The sequence below is a fragment of the Lutra lutra genome, chromosome 7, assembly GCF_902655055.1.
Source record: "Lutra lutra chromosome 7, mLutLut1.2, whole genome shotgun sequence".
In the NCBI taxonomy this organism is placed as follows: Eukaryota; Metazoa; Chordata; class Mammalia; order Carnivora; family Mustelidae; genus Lutra; species Lutra lutra.
Genome location: NC_062284.1, coordinates 65557468 through 65570324, shown reverse-complemented (window position 1 = coordinate 65570324; position 12857 = coordinate 65557468).

Genomic DNA, 12857 nt, shown 5'->3' with positions numbered 1-12857 from the left:
AATTTTGTGATGTTTTGTTCAAAAGCTTTTTCCCAATTTGGGCAGTCAATCTTCTTTTATTGAAATGTATAATTTTATTACATATATGTTTTGGAAGTGTTTTCCCAAGTTTGTGGACTATCTTTTTATTTTCTATATGATATTTTTTCTAAACCACAGATTTCAATTTAATGAAGTACAGTATTTTTTTATTTTATGGTGCAAGATTTTGGTATCCTATCTAAAATATCTTGGTTTGTCTTCTATATTTCCTTCTAAAAGTCTTATTTTTTTCATTTTTATAAACATATGTAAATAATACAGTGAAGTCAGTTTTAGCATATGTTTTAAGGTAAGGAAAGAAGTTCATTTATTTTATATATTGATACCCAGTTTTTTCCAGTACTTTTTGTTGACCATAATATACTTTTTCCATTGAATGACCTTAGAACAATTCTTTTGGACTTCAGCTAATGTATGCATGGTCCATTTTTAGACCACTGTCCCTTGATTACTGCTGTCCATTGTAAGCCTTGAAATCAAGTAGTATAAGTCCTCCAAAGTTTTTGTATTTCAAAATATTTTGGCTATTCTAGATCCTTTGCATTTCCACAAAAATTCAAAATCAGTTTGTTGCTCTTTATGTTTAAAAAGTTGGTTATGATTTTGATTGGGGCTGCTTTGAATCTAGAGATTACTTTGGGAGGAAACAGGCATCTTAAAAATATTTATTCTTTTGATTCACGAACATGGTATCACTTCATTTATTTAGGTCTTCTTTAATTTCTCTCAACAGTGTTTTATTCCTTTCAGTGTATGTGTCATGCACAACATGTATCCCTAAGTATTTCAGGGGTATTTTTTGATGTTACTATTAGTGGCAATTTTTAGATCAATTTATATTTTTTCAATTACATAGAAATACAGTTGACTTTTTTGTACATTGACTTTATAGTCTAGAATCTTACCAAATCCACTTAAGCATTCTAGTAGCTTCTTTGTGGATCTCTTAGGATTTTCTAAATAAATGAACATGCTGTTAATCATGCTGTTAATAATCAACGTAAGGCAGTTTTACTTCTTCTCCTGTTTCAATCTTAAATCCTTTTATTTATTTATTTTCTTGCCTGCTGCAGTGACCAGGATCACTATTATTTTGGGGCTTTCTGTATTTGCAGTGCAAGTCTCTCCAACGTTCTGCCCCACAAATTCTAGCCAGTGTTTCCTCCCCCAACCCAATTTCTGTCTCCTCAAATCTATAAGAATGCCAGGCTCTATTTGGTTTCCTCTCTCTGACCCAGAAACTATCACCAGTCATTAAGCTAGTGCATTTATAGAGCTTATCTTGCTTGTTTGCTCTGTCTTAAGGATCACAGTCATGCTCTGCCTGTTGTCTAGTGTCTGAAAGCTTACTGTTTCATATATTTTGCTTCGTTTTTCTAAGTTTGTTTTTTTTTTATTTTCAGCATAACAGTATTCATTGTTTTTGTACTACACCCAGTGCTCCATGCAATCCATGCCCTCTCTAATACCCACCACCTGGTTCTCCCAACCTCCCACCCCCTCACCTCTTCAAACCCTTCAGATTGTTTTTCAGAGTCCATAGTCTCTCATTGTTCACCTCCCCTTCCAATTTCCCCCAGCTCCCTTCTCCTAACTCCCCATGTCCTCCATGCTATTTGTTAGGCTCCACAAATAAGTGAAACCATATGATAATTGACTCTCTCTGCTTGACTTATTTCACTCAGCATAATCTCTTCCAGTCCCATCCATGTTGCTACAAAAGTTGGGTATTCATCCTTTCTGATGGAGGCATAATACTCCATAGTGTATATGGACCACATCTTCCTTATCCATTTGTCCGTTGAAGGGCTTCTTGGTTCTTTCCACAGTTTGGCGACCGTGGCCATTGCTGCTATAAACATTGGGGTACAGATGGCCATTCTTTTCTCTACATCTGTATCTTCGGGGTAAATACCCAGTAGTGCAATTGCAGTGCCATAGGAAAGTTCTATTTTTAATTTCTTGAGGAATCTCCACACTGTTCTCCAAAGAGGCTGCACCAACTTGCATTCCCACCAACAGTGTAAGAGGGTTCCCCTCTCCACATCCCCTCCAACACATGTTGCTTCCTGTCTTGCTAATTGTGGCCATTCTAACTGGTGTAAGGTGATATCTCAATGTGATTTTATTTTTTTTTTTCACTCTTTCTCATTTTAATATCTTATAAAATTATATATAATATAATACACTAATTATATATATTTACATACAATAACATAATATAAAACTATATTTTTAACATATAATTATATATAATATATGTAATTATCTATACCTATTTTTACCATGTATCCTTTTTTTAATTTTTTTTTTTAATTTTTTTATTTTTTTCAGCATAACAGTATTCATTATTTTTGCACCACACCCAGTGCTCCATGCAATCCGTGCCCTCTACAATACCCACCACCTGGTGCCCCCAACCTCCCACCCCCCACCCCTTCAAAATTCTCAGATCGTTTTTCAGAGTCCATAGTCTCTCATGGTTCACCTCCCCTTCCAATTTCCCTCAACTCCCTTCTCCTCTCCATCTCCCCTTGTCCTCCATGCTATTTGTTATGCTCCACAAATAAGTGAAACCATATGATAATTGACTATCTCTGCTTGACTTATTTCACTCAGCATAATCTCTTCCAGTCCCGTCCATGTTGCTACAAAACTTGGGGATTCATCCTTTCTTTCTTTTTTTTTTTTTTTTTTTTTTTACAGCTTTATAAACATATATTTTTATCCCCAGGGGTACAGGTCTGCGAATCGCCAGGTTTACACACTTCACAACACTCACCATAGCACATACCCTCCCCAATATCCATAACCGCACCCCCTCTCCCAACCCCCTCCCCCCATCAACCCTCAGTTTGTTTTGTGAGATTAAGAGTCACTTATGGTTTGTCTCCCTCCCAATCCCATCTTGTTTCATTTACTCTTCTCCTACCCCCTCGACCCCCCATGTTGCATCTCCTCTCCCTCATATCAGGGAGATCATATGATAGTTGTCTTTCTCCGATTGACTTATTTCGCTAAGCATGATACCCTCTAGTTCCATCCACGTCGTCGCAAATGGCAAGATTTCATTTCTTTTGATGGCTGCGTAGTATTCCATTGTGTATATATACCACATCTTCTTTATCCATTCGTCTGTAGATGGACATCTAGGTTCTTTCCATAGTTTGGCTATTGTAGACATTGCTGCTATAAACATTCGGGTACATGTGCCCCTTCGGATCACTATGTTTGTATCTTTAGGGTAAATACCCAGCAGTGCAATTACTGGATCATAGGGTAGTTCTATTTTCAACATTTTGAGGAACCTCCATGCTGTTTTCCAGAGTGGTTGCACCAGCTTGCATTCCCACCAACAGTGTAGGAGGGTTCCCCTTTCTCCGCATCCTCGCCAGCATCTGTCATTTCCTGACTTGTTCATTTTAGCCATTCTGACTGGTGTGAGGTGATATCTCATGGTGGTTTTGATTTGTATTTCCCTGATGCCGAGTGATATGGAGCACTTTTTCATGTGTCTGTTGGCCATCTGGATGTCTTCTTTGCAGAAATGTCTGTTCATGTCCTCTGCCCATTTCTTGATTGGATTATTTGGTCTTTGGGTGTTGAGTTTGCTAAGTTCTTTATAGATTTTGGACACTAGCCCTTTATCTGATATGTCATTTGCAAATATCTTCTCCCATTCTGTCAGTTGTCTTTTGGTTTTTTTAACTGTTTCCTTTGCTGTGCAAAAGCTTTTGATCTTGATAAAATCCCAAAAGTTCATTTTTGCCCTTGCTTCCCTTGCCTTTGGTGATGTTCCTAGGAAGATGTTGCTGCGGCTGAGGTCGAAGAGGTTGCTGCCTGTGTTCTCCTCGAGGATTTTGATGGATTCCTTTCTCACATTGAGATCCTTCATCCATTTTGAGTCTATTTTCGTGTGTGGTGTAAGGAAATGATCCAATTTCATTTTTCTGCATGTGGCTGTCCAATTTTCCCAACACCATTTATTGAAGAGGCTGTCTTTGTTCCATTGGACATTCTTTCCCGCTTTGTCGAAGATGAGTTGACCATAGAGTTGAGGGTCCATTTCTGGGCTCTCTTTCTGTTCCATTGATCTATGTGTCTGTTTTTGTGCCAGTACCATGCTGTCTTGATGATGACAGCTTTGTAATAGAGCTTGAAGTCTGGAATTGTGATGCCACCAACTTTGGCTTTCTTTTTCAATATTCCTTTGGCTATTCGAGGTCTTTTCTGGTTCCATATAAATTTTAGGATTATTTGTTCCATTTCTTTGAAAAAAATGGATGGTACTTTGATAGGAATTGCATTAAATGTGTAGATTGCTTTAGGTAGCATAGACATTTTCACAATATTTATTCTTCTAATCCAGGAGCATGGAACATTTTTCCATTTCTTTGTGTCTTCCTCAATTTCTTTCATGAGTACTTTATAGTTTTCTGAGTATAGATTCTTAGTCTCTTTGGTTAGGTTTATTCCTAGGTATCTTATAGTTTTGGGTGCAATTGTAAATGGGATGGAATCCTTAATTTCTCTTTCTTCTGTCTTGTTGTTGGTGTAGAGAAATGCAACTGATTTCTGTGCATTGATTTTATATCCTGACACTTTACTGAATTCCTGTACAAGTTCTAGCAGTTTTGGAGTGGAGTCTTTTGGGTTTTCCACATATAGTATCATATCATCTGCGAAGAGTGATAGTTTGACTTCTTCTTTGCCGATTTGGATGCCTTTAATTTCCTTTTGTTGTCTGATTGCTGAGGCTAGGACTTCTAGTACTATGTTGAATAGCAGTGGTGATAACGGACATCCCTGCCGTGTTCCTGACCTTAGCGGAAAAGCTTTCAGTTTTTCTCCATTGAGAATGATATTTGCGGTGGGTTTTTCATAGATGGCTTTGATAATATTGAGGTATGTGCCGTCTATCCCTACACTTTGAAGAGTTTTGATCAGGAAGGGATGCTGTACTTTGTCAAATGCTTTTTCAGCATCTATGGAGAGTATCATATGGTTCTTGTTCTTTCTTTTATTAATGTGTTGTGTCACATTGATTGATTTGCGGATGTTGAACCAGCCTTGCAGCCCTGGAATAAATCCCACTTGGTCGTGGTGAATAATCCTTTTAACGTACTGTTGAATCCTATTGGCTAGTATTTTGCGAGAATTTTTGCATCTGTGTTCATCAAGGATATTGTTCTGTAGTTCTCTTTTTTGTTGGGATCCTTGTCTGGTTTTGGGATCAAGGTGATGCTGGCCTCATAAAATGAGTTTGGAAGTTTTCCTTCTATTGCTATTTTTTGGAACAGTTTCAGGAGAATAGGAATTAGTTCTTCTTTAAATGTTTGGTAGAATTCCCCCGGGAAGCCGTCTGGCCCTGGGCTTTTGTTTGTTTGGAGATTTTTGATGACTGTTTCAATCTCCTTACTGGTTATGGGTCTGTTCAGGCTTTCTATTTCTTCCTGGTTCAGTTGTGGTAGTTTATATGTCTCTAGGAATGCATCCATTTCTTCCAGATTGTCAAATTTGTTGGCGTAGAGTTGCTCATAGTATGTTCTTATAATTGTCTGTATTTCTTTGGTGTTCGTTGTGATCTCTCCTCTTTCATTCATGATTTTATTTATTTGGGTCCTTTCTCTTTTCTTTTTGATAAGTCTGGCCAGGGGTTTATCAATCTTATTAATTCTTTCAAAGAACCAGCTCCTAGTTTCGTTGATTTGTTCTATTGTTTTTTTGGTTTCTATTTCATTGATTTCTGCTCTGATCTTTATGATTTCTCTTCTCCTGCTGGGTTTAGGGTTTCTTTCTTGTTCTTTCTCCAGCTCCTTTAGGTGTAGGGTTAGGTTGTGTACCTGAGACCTTTCTTGTTTCTTGAGAAAGGCTTGTACTGCTATATATTTTCCTCTCAGGACTGCCTTTGTTGTGTCCCACAGATTCTGAACCGTTGTGTTTTCATTATCATTTGTTTCCATAAATTTTTTCAATTCTTCTTTGATTTCCTGGTTGACCCATTCATTCTTTAGAAGGATGCTGTTTAGTCTCCATGTATTTGGGTTCTTTCCAAATTTCCTCTTGTGATTGAGTTCTAGCTTTAGAGCATTGTGGTCTGAAAATATGCAGGGAATGATCCCAATCTTTTGATACCGGTTGAGACTTGATTTAGGACCAAGAATGTGATCTATTCTGGAGAATGTTCCATGTGCACTAGAGAAGAATGTGTATTCTGTTGCTTTGGGATGAAATGTTCTGAATATATCTGTGATGTCCATCTGGTCCAGTGTGTCATTTAAGGCCTTGATTTCCTTGTTGATCTTTTGCTTGGATGATCTGTCCATTTCAGTGAGGGGAGTGTTAAAATCCCCTACTATTATTGTATTCTTGTCGATGTGTTTCTTTGATTTTGTTATTAATTGGTTTATATAGTTGGCTGCTCCCACGTTAGGGGCATAGATATTTAAAATTGTTAGATCTTCTTGTTGGACAGTTCCTTTGAGTATGATATAGTGTCCTTCCTCATCTCTTATTATAATCTTTGGCTTAAAATCTAATTGATCTGATATAAGGATTGCCACTCCTGCTTTCTTCTGATGTCCATTAGCATGGTAAATTCTTTTCCACCCCCTCACTTTAAACCTGGAGGTGTCTTCGGGTGTAAGATGAGTTTCTTGTAGGCAACGTATAGATGGTTTTTGTTTTTTTATCCATTCTGATACTCTGTGTCTTTTGATTGGGGCATTTAGCCCATTAACATTCAGGGTAAGTATTGAGAGATATGAATTTAGTGCCATTGTATTGCCTGTAAGGTGACTGTTATTGTATATTGTCTCTGTTTCTTTCTGATCTACTACTTTGAGGGTCTCTCTTTGCTTAGAGGACCCCTTTCAATATTTCCTGTAGAGCTGGTTTGGTATTTGCAAATTCTTTCAGTTTTTGTTTGTCCTGGAAGCTTTTAATCTCTCCTTCTATTTTCAATGATAGCCTAGCTGGATATAGTATTCTTGGCTGCATGTTTTTCTCATTTAGTACTCTGAATATATCATGCCAGCTCTTTCTGGCCTGCCAGATCTCTGTGGATAAGTCTGCTGCCAATCTAATATTTTTACCATTGTACGTTACAGACTTCTTTTCCCGGGCTGCTTTCAGGATCTTTTCTTTGTCACTAAGACTTGTCAATTTTACTATTAGGTGACGCGGTGTAGACCTATTCTTATTGATTTTGAGGGGGGTTCTCTGAACCTCCTGGATTTTGATGCTTGTTCCCTTTGCCATATTGGGGAAATTCTCTCCAATAATTCTCTCCAATATACCTTCTGCTCCCCTCTCTGTTTCCTCTTCTTCTGGAATCCCAATTATTCTAATGTTGTTTCGTCTTATGGTGTCACTTATCTCTCGAATTCTCCCCTCGTGGTCCAGTAGCTGTTTGTCCCTCTTTTGCTCAGCTTCTTTATTCTCTGTCATTTGGTCTTCTATATCGCTAATTCTTTCTTCTGCCTCATTTATCCTAGCAGTGAGAGCCTCCATTTTTGATTGCACCTCATTAATAGCTTTTTTGATTTCAACTTGGTTAGATTTTAGTTCTTTTATTTCTCCAGAAAGGGCTTTTATATCTCCCGAGAGGGTTGCTTTAATATCTTCCATGCCTTTTTCAAGCCCGGCTAGAACCTTGAGAATCGTCATTCTGAACTCTATATCTGACATATTACCAATGTCTGTATTGATTAGGTCCCTAGCCTTTGGTATTGCCTCTTGTTCTTTTTTTTGTTGTGAATTTTTCTGCCTTGTCATTTTGTCCAGATAAGAGTTTATGAAGGAGCAAGTAAAATACTAAAAGGGTGGCAACAACCCCAGGAAAATATGCTTTAGCCAAATCAGAAGAGATCCTGAATTGTGAGGGGGGAGAAAGGGGATAAAAAGGGGTTCAGAAAGAAAGAAAAAAAGAAAAAAAAACTATTAAAAAAAAGAAAGTCGATAAAGAAAAAATATAAAAAGAGGAAAAAATATATATATATTAGATAAACTATTTAAAAAACGTTAAAAAAAAGAAAACGGTAAAAGTTAAAAAAAATTTAGCAGAAGAAGAGAAAAAGAAAAAAAAAATTGAAAAAAAAAATTAAATTAACTGCAAGGCTAAAAAATCATGGGGAGAAAGCCATGAGTTCTGTGCTTTGCTTTCTTCTCCTCTGGAATTCCGCCGTTCTCCTTGGTAGGTGAACTTTGGTCCTGGCTGGGTTTCCCGTTGATCTTCTGGGGGAGGGGCCCGTTGTAGTGATTCTCAAGCGTCTTTGCCCCAGGCGGAGTTGCACCGCCCTTACCCGGGGCCGCGCTGAGTCATCAGCTCGGGTTCGCTTTCGGAAGCTTTTGTTCCCTGAGCGCTTTCCGTAGAGTCCGGAGGACGGGAATAAAGATGGCAGCCTCCCGGTCTCCGGCCCGGAGGAGCCGAGAGCCCGGGGCCCCACTCCTCAGTGCGCCCTCAGAGAACAGCGCCAAATGACTCCCGTCAGCCTGGCCTCCGGCTGCGCTCCGAGCTGACCGAGCCTGCGACCGGTTCAAGGCAACCCTGAGCTGAGAGTCACTCCTCGGCTCTGTCTCTGCAGCCGGCTTCCCCGTTCTAATACCGGTAAGCTCTGCGACACTGAGACACCCCCGATCCTTCTGCGACCCTGCGGGACCTGAGGCCGCGCTTACCCCGCCTGGGCTTCACCCCAGTTAAGCCTCTGGAGCGATGTCCCTCAGCGGAACAGACTTTTAAAAGTCCTGATTTTGCTCCATTGCTCCGCCGCTCGCCGGGAGCCGGCCCCTCCCCCCGCGGTCGATCTTCCCGTCGCTTTGGATTCACTTCTCCGCCAGTCCTACCTTGCAGAAAGTGGTTGATTTTCTGTTTCTGGAATTGCTGTTCTTCTTCTCTTCAATCTCCCGTTGGATTTGTAGGTGTTTGCAATCTTTAGATAAGCTATTTAGCTGATCTCCCGCTACCCGAAGTAGTCTCAGCCTGCTACTTCTCCGCCATCTTGACTCCTCCCCCCTCAATGTGATTTTAATTTGAATCTCCCTGATGGCTAGTGATGATGAACATTTTTTCATGTGTCTGATAGCCATTTGTATGTCTTCATTGGAGAAGTGTCCGTTCATATCTTCTGCCCATTTTTTGATATGATTGTCTGTTTTGTGTGTGTTGATTTTGAGGAGTTCTTTATAGATCCTGGATATCAATCTTTTGTCTGTACTGTCATTTGCAAATATCTTCTCCCATTCCGTGGGTTGCCTCTTTGTTTTCTTGACTGTTTCCTTTGCTGTGCAGAAGCTTTTGATTTTGATGAAGTCCCAAAAGTTTATTTTGGCTTTTGTTTCCTTTGCCTTTGGAGACATATCTTGAAAAAAGTTGCTGTGGCTGATATTGAAGAGATTACTGCCTATGTTCTCCTCTAGGATTCTGATGGATTCCTGTCTAACGTTGAGGTCTTTTATCCATTTTGAGTTTATCTTTGTGTATGGTGTAAGAGAATGGTCGAGTTTCATTCTTTACCTATAGCTGCCCAGTTTTCCCAGCACCATTTATTGAAAAGACTGTCTTTTTTCCACTGTATATTTTTTCCTGTTTTGTCGAAGATTAACTGACCATAGAGTTGAGGGTCCATATCTGGGCTCCCTACTCTGTTCTACTGGTCTATGTGTCTGTTTTTATGCCAGTACCATGCTGTCTTGGTGATCACAACTTTGTAGTAAAGCTTGAAATCAGGTAACGTGATGCCCCAAGTTTTATTTTTGTTTTTCAACATTTCCTTAGTGATTCGGGGTCTCTTCTGGTTCCATACAAATTTTCGGATTATTTGCTCCAGCTCTCTGAAGAATACAATCAGTGGCTTTCTTATACACTAAGAATGAAAATACAGAAAGGGAAATTAGAGAATTGATTCCATTTACTATAGCACCAACAACTATAAAATACCTGGGAATAAACCTAACCAAAGAGGTAAAGGATCTGTACTCGAGGAACTACAGAACACTCATGAAAGAAATTGAAGAAGACACAAAAAGATGGAAGACCATTCCATGCTCTTGGATTGGAAGAATAAACATTGTTAAAATGTCTATACTGCCTAGAACAATCTATACTTTTAATGCCATTCCAATCAAAATTCCACCGGTATTCTAAGTTTTTTTTAAAGGTAGTAGGGAATATCCAGGCTTTGTTACTCCTAATGTCCTGAAGCAAAATTTCCTTTGTATTTCTTTGAGATGCTTTAATTTCAAACAGTATATGCCTGGGTCTTTCTATTTTATTCATTACGGCAATCTCCGTCTTTTAATAAGACCCTTTGGTATACTTACATTTAGAGTGAAGACTGATATGGTTGAGTCTCAGTCTACTCTCTAGCTATTTATTCTTTACTTGGTTTCTGTGTTTCTCTCTTCTATTATACCTATTTCCTGTCTGCTTTTCAAGTATTTGTGGTATTCCATTCCTTCTCTTCTACTGTCCTTAGCTTTACCTTTGATACTTGGTGTTTTGCTTTTACTGTACAGTTATTATTAGTATTAAAATGTTTCCTTAATTTATCACTGTCTAACTAGAATTATTATTTTAGCACCACACATGTCAAATAAGAATTTTACATTATAATTCAGTTTTACTGTGTTTTGTGCTATTCTTACCCATGTCTTAATTCTACATATGTTATGAAGTCCATACTCTGATTTTTTGCTTTAGTCAATTGACTTAAAAGTATTTAAGAACACAAAAATTGTCTGTTTCTAAATTAACATATAATGTATTATTTGTTTCAAGGGTACAGGTCTGTGATTCATCAGTCTCACACAACACTCATTACTACTACTCATTACTACTCACTACAACACATACCCTCCACAATGTCCATCACTCAGCCAACCCATCCCTTCCACCCCTTCCCCTCTAGCAGCCCTCAGTTTGTTTCCTGAGATTAAGAGTCACTTATGGTTTGTCTCCGTCTCTGGTTTCATCTTGTTTCATTTTTTCCTCTCTTCCCATTGATCCTCTGTCTTGTTTCTTAAATTATGCCTATACATGAAATCATACAATAATTGTCTTTCTCTGATTGACTTATTTCACTTAGCATAATACCCTCTAATTCCATCCACACTGTTGCAAATAGCAAGAATTCTTTTTTTTTTTTTTTTTTTGATGGCTGTGTACTCACACAATGATCATTTTCAGTGATATTCTTTTTTCTTCCTATAGACCCTTAATTTCATTAACCTGCAACTCCCTTCAGTTGAAAAAACTTTTTTTTTTGCATTACTTATTGGATTGATCTGATAATAAATTTCCTCAGCTTTCACTTACCTAAAAAAAAAAAAAAAATCCTTTTTTGTTTTCATTTTTGAAAGATATTTTTGCTAGATATTGAATTCTGAGTCGACAGATTTTTTTTCTAAATTCTGCATTTTAAAGAAATGACCCTGTTACCTTCCAATCTCCATTATTCCTAAGGATCAGTCAGTTGCTATTTTTATTCTTGTTCCTATTATTATAATATACCTATTTTCCTCTATTTCTGTTTAAAATTTTGCTTTTCTTCAGTTTTCAGCATCATTGACTTGATGCACATAAATGTGTTTTCCTTTTAATTTATTCTGCTAAAGTTTTGCTGAATCTTCCAGATTTTTGAATTGATGTCTTTCATTAACTTAGGAATATCTTTACCCAATATTCTTTTTAACTTTCTTTTCAGCCTCTTATTCTGTCTTCTTTCCTTCTGAAACTATAATTACATTGTGTATTAGGATGATTTTGTTTTAGAGATTACCAGAACTATGTATTCTATTAATCTCCCCCAATGATTTTCTTTTTAATTTTAGTTATTTTGTTTTTTATTTCTATGATTTCCATTTGCATCTTAATTTAAGTTGTCATTATTCCACCATTTACATATATTTTCCTGAAAATGCTGTGTCAGATGTATCCTAATACTTAAGAGTCCTTGCTAATTTCAACATCTATGTTTTCTGTGGTTCCATTTCTGTTGATAGATTTTTCTCTTAACTATTAACCAAATTTTCTGTCTCTTCACCTATTCAGTAATTTTTAAGATGGTATCCTGCACATCAAGGATGCTATTTGGTAGGAACTCTGGATTATGCTGGGGGTTTTTGTCCGTGTAATTTATTGTTTGTTTACTAATCAGATAAATAACCAGCAGAGAACCTCAACTTTCTGGAATCTTCATTTCAATCTTTGTTAGGATATGTCATTTTTAAATTTTGCCCTTAAGATATAGGAAAGTCTTTAAAGACTGCCAGAATAAACTCTTTATAATAAGAAGGTTAAATGTATGGCCTGAAGAAATTTTACAGAGAGTTCCTTTTCTGTGGTTATTTTTAAGAGATATTTTTTAAATTTAATTTTTTTTTTCTGTGATCCATAATTCATTGTTTAGGGCAAATCCCTTAGTCTTTAGAAATAATACTGACTTCTAAGTCATGAAAATCCAGGTTATTTACCAAGACCTTATAACTTGACAGAGCTTGAACTTCACACTCTGTCTTCTTTCATTGTGCAGCTGCTGAAATCTCAGATCAGGTATTTCCATTTGTTTACCTTGGTATAACTGGAGTCTTTTCTGGTGCATGAAGAGTTCAGGTATGATCAAAAGATTTAGGGAGAATTTATGTGCTAATTTTAGGACCCTCATCTATTTGTGGCTACTTTCAATTCTCTCTCTCTTTTTTTTTTTTTTTTTTTGACTCATCAGTACCTACAAGTCTTATTCATCACATCTCAAACCTGCTCTCTGTTTCCCTACTCAGAGTGTAATCTCTTTCTACTGCTGCATTATCTTGTCTCG